Here is a 4,857-nt window from a genome sequence, read left to right on the forward strand (position 1 = left end):
TCGGATGTGAAGACTATATGTTGCAATTTTCATTCCGTTGGATTCAGCGTCAATATTTGTCTATCAATGTGCTAATGGTGGTCAACCTCTTCAGGATGGCTCCTCCAACGCGCACGACTCCGAATCCTGATCCACCACCACCTCCACCTCCTCCGGAGGCATGGCAAGCTGTGATGGCCGCAACCAATGCAAACACACAGTTGATCGTGCAATTCTTCAAGAGCGCAATCAAGGCAACCAAGGGAATCAAGGCAACAATCAGAATCACTTTGCTTCACTCAACCAGTTCCTTGCTAACGGGCCAAAGACTTTCAGCAATTGTGTTGAGGCAACCGATGCTGACGATTGGCTTGTGGATCTGTGCAAGCATTTCGAGTGCAGTAACGTCAGGCCTGAGGATTTCGTCAAGTTCGCTTTCTTCCAACTCAAAGATCAAGCTGCAGATTGGTTCCAGCAGTACAAGGATTCCAGAGGTGGACGTGTTATCACTTGGGATGAATTCCGTCAAGATTTCCGAGCTCATCATATTCCTCAAAGTGTGGTTGAAAGCAAGCGTGAGGAATTCCGCAACCTGAAGCAAGGCTCTTTGTCTGTCTATGACTACAACAAGTTGTTTCAGAAGCTCGCCCGCTTTGCCAAGCAGGACGTCCCTGATGAGAAGAGCATGATATATCAGTTCAGGGGTGGTCTCAGAGAAGAAATTCAGCTAGCTCTTGTTCTCTTCGAGCCCTTGAGGTACGATGAGTTTTACAACATGCCATTGAAGCAAGAGGCTGCTCAGTTGAGGTGTGATGCTTCCAAGAAGCGAGTCAGAGATGCTACTCCTTCTTCCTCTACTCAAGTGGCCAAGCAGCAGAAGTATTGGCTTCCTCCTCCTTCGTTCCGTCAGCCGTATCAGCAGAAGAGCAAAGGTGGCAGTGGTTCTTCCCACCCACCCAACCCTGGCTTTCAGAACAAGACTTCGTCTCAAGCTCCAAGATCGAGTGCTCCATATCACCGTCCGCTTTCAGAGGTCACGTGCAACAAGTGCCAACAGAAGGGTCACTATGCCAACAAGTGTTTCAACCAGAGGCGTCTTCCTCCTCCTCCTCCTGTCAGATCGGCAAGTACAGCTGTGGTCAAGCATAACCCCAAGCACGCCAAGGTCAACTTGATGAATGCAGCTCAAGCAAAGGATTCATCAGATGTCATCATGGGTAACCTTCCTGTTAATGATATTCCAGCTAAAGTTCTTTTTGACACGGGTGCTTCTCATTGTTTCATCTCGAGACCGTTTTCATCTAAGCATGGTTTTCCTTTGCAAATTTTGCCTAGTCCATTAGCAGTTGTCTCTCCCGGTAAGCACATGCATGCTAACTCCATTGCTCCGGATGTTACTATCACTTTGGGAGACTAAAAGTTTCTATCTTCTCCTACGGTTCTTGGTGACTCGGATATTGATCTTATTCTCGGAATGGATTGGCTTTCTAAGCACAAGGCTCAGCTTGATTGTGCAGCCAGGCAGATTCAATTGACTCATTCGTCTGAGGATGTAATTGTCTTTGCCACTCGTGATGATACCATTAGGTTGTTTTCTCTCAATGAGAAGGGTGAATTGGATGCCATCTCGCAAATTCCAGTCGTTTGCGAATATCAAGACGTCTTTCCAGAAGAGCTTCCAGGAATGCCTCCGGCCAGTTGAACTCGTTATTGATCTTGAGCCTGGTACAGAACCTGTGTGCAAGTGTCCTTACAAGCTCGGACCTGAAGAGTTGAAGGAGCTGAAGAAGCAACTCGATATTCAAGAGAAAATGGGTCTCATCCGGCCTAGTTCTTCTCCGTGGGGTTGTGGTGTTCTTTTTGTGAAGAAGAAGGATGGAACGGACCGGCTTTGTGTTGATTACCGTCCATTGAACAAGAAGACCATCAAGAACAAATACCCACTTCCCAACATCAATGAGCTGTTCGAACAACTCAAAGGTGCCCAGGTATTCTCCAAGCTTGATCTCCGTATGGGTTATCATCAGATTCGAATCCGTGAGCAAGATATTCCCAAGACGGCTTTCAGGACAAGCTATGGTTCATATGAATACACTGTCATGTCTTTTGGCCTCGTCAACGCTCCTCCGACTTTCTCTCGCATGATGAACTTCATCTTCAACGCCTACACCAATGACTTCATTTTGGTCTATCTCGACGACATTCTGGTTTTCTCGAAGAATAAGGAAGATCATGCGAAGCACTTGCGTTTGGTACTCGATAAGCTCAGGGAACATCAGTTCTACGCAAAGTTCTCCAAGTGTGAATTTTGGCTCGATGAGGTTCTTTATCTTGGTCATATCATCTCTGCCAAGGGTATTGCCATAAATCCTGAGAAGGTGTCTGCAATTGTGAATTGGGAACCTCCTCAGAACGTGAAGCAACTCCGTAGCTTCCTCGGTCTCGCAAGCTATTGCCGAAGATTCGTTGAAAACTTTTCTAAGATCGCGAAGCCTCTCTCTAATCTTCTCCAGAAGCACATCAAGTACGTTTGGTCTCCGGAGTGTGACATTGCTTTCAACACTTAGAAAGAGAAATTGATCACTGCTCCAGTTCTGACTCCGCCCGATGAATCCAAGCCGTACGAGGTCTTTTGTGACGCCTCTCTCCAAGGTCTTGGCGCAGTTTTGATGCAAGAGAAGAAAGTTGTTGCTTATACTTCTCGCCAGTTGAAGCCCAATGAGAAGAACTACCCCACTCATGATCTCGAGTTGGCGGCAGTTGTGCATGCTCTTTTGACTTGGAGACATCTTCTATTGGGAAAAAAGTGGACATTTTTACTGATCACAAGAGTCTCAAGTACATCTTCACTCGGCCTAATCTCAACCTCAGGCAAACTCGATGGGTCGAAATGATTCAAGAGTATAATCCGAGTATCGAGTATACTCCAGGCAAGGCCAATGTGATTGCTGACGCATTGAGCAGAAAGGCTTACTGCAACAGTCTGATTCTCAAGCCTTATCAACCCGAGCTTTGTGAAGCTTTCCGCAAACTTAATCTGCAAGTTGTTCCTCAAGGTTTCCTCGCCAACCTTCAAGTCTCTCCTACCTTGGAAGATCAGATTCGCCAAGCCCAGCTTCTTGATGCTATGGTGAAAAAGGTGAAGATTGGGATTGCCAAGAGTCAACCCAAGTACAAGTGCTACCGCCTTGATGACAAGGACACTCTCTTCTTCGAGGATCGTATTGTTGTACCCAAAGGTGAACTTCATAAAGTGATCATGAATGAGGCTCACAATTCTCTCCTCTCCATCCACCCTGGGAGCACGAAGATGTATCAGGACCTTAAGCAAGCTTATTGGTGGACTCGAATGAAGCGCGAGATTGCTCAATTCGTGAGTGAATGTGATGTCTGCAGAAGAGTGAAGGCAGAACACCAAAGGCCAGCTGGTCTCCTCCAACCTCTTGCCATTCCAGAATGGAAGTTTGACCACATTGAAATGGACTTCGTGACTGGGTTTCCAAAGTCCAAGCGTGGCAATGATGCTATATTCGTTGTCATCGACAAACTCACCAAAGTGGCTCACTTTCTGCCTATCAAAGAGTCAATCATTGCAGCTCAATTGGCGGAACTCTATACCTCTCGGATTGTCTCTCTGCACGGTGTTCCACAAGTGATCTCTTCAGACCGTGGCAGCATCTTTACCTCGAAGTTTTGGGATTCTTTTCAGAAGGCCATGGGCACTAACATCCGCTTCAGCACAGCTTTCCATCCTCAAACTAGCGGTCAAGTCGAGCGTGTCAACCAGATTCTTGAAGATATGCTCAGGGCTTGTGTGATCTCCTTCAGCATGAAGTGGGAGGATTGTCTTCCTTATGCTGAATTCTCCTACAACAATAGTTTTCAAGCAAGTTCGAGCAAGGCCCCATTTGAAATTCTGTATGGCAGGAAGTGCCGTACCCCTCTCAACTGGTCTGAAACCGGTGAACGTCAGCTTTTGGGTAATGACTTAATCACAGAGGCAGAGGAAATGTGCAAAGTCATTCGTGATAACCTCAAAGCAGCCCAATCCCGCCAGAAGAGCTACTATGATAGTAAGCACCGTGATTTGGCTTTCGAGATCGGAGATCATGTTTACCTCCGCGTCTCTCCTATGAAAGGTACTCGTCGCTTCGGTATCAAAGGGAAGCTTGCCCCTAGATACGTGGGACCTTTCAAGATTGTCAGCAAGAGAGGCGACCTCGCCTATCAACTCGAGCTTCCTTCAAACTTTGCAAATGTTAATGACGTGTTCCATGTCTCTCAGCTTCGAAAGTGCTTCAAGACGCCTGACCGCACCGTCAACTTCGAGGACATTGAGCTCCAAGAAGATCTCTCCTATCGTGAGCACCCAGTTGCTATTCTTGAAGAGACTGAACGCAAGACTCGCAACAAGTCAATCAAATTTCTCAAAGTCAAGTGGTCACACCATTCCGACCATGAAGCTACCTGGGAACGCGAGGATCACCTCCGTTCTGAGTACCCGGCGTTCTTTCAGTCCTAGATCTCGGGACGAGATCCTTTTGTAGTGGTGGAGTGTTGTAACACCCCGGATGTAACTTTCCCAATTTGTACTCCAAATTTTCCGTTTCCGGCGTTAAGTTATTTTATTTTCTCGGGTTCGGGTTTTTGTCTCCGTGTGTTGTTGTCGTTGTCATGCATCTCATATCATGTCATCATGTGCATTGCATTTGCATACGTGTTCGTCTCATGCATTCGAGCATTTTCCCTGTTGTCCGTTTTGCATTCCGGCGCTTCGTTCTCCTCCGATGGTCATTTCTAGCTTTCTTTCATGTGTGGGGATTAAACATTTCTGGATTGGACCGAGACTTGCCAAGCGGCCTTGGTTTACTACCAGTA

This window comes from Triticum urartu, chromosome 2 (genome assembly GCF_003073215.2).
Source record: "Triticum urartu cultivar G1812 chromosome 2, Tu2.1, whole genome shotgun sequence".
NCBI classification, from domain to species: Eukaryota; Viridiplantae; Streptophyta; class Magnoliopsida; order Poales; family Poaceae; genus Triticum; species Triticum urartu.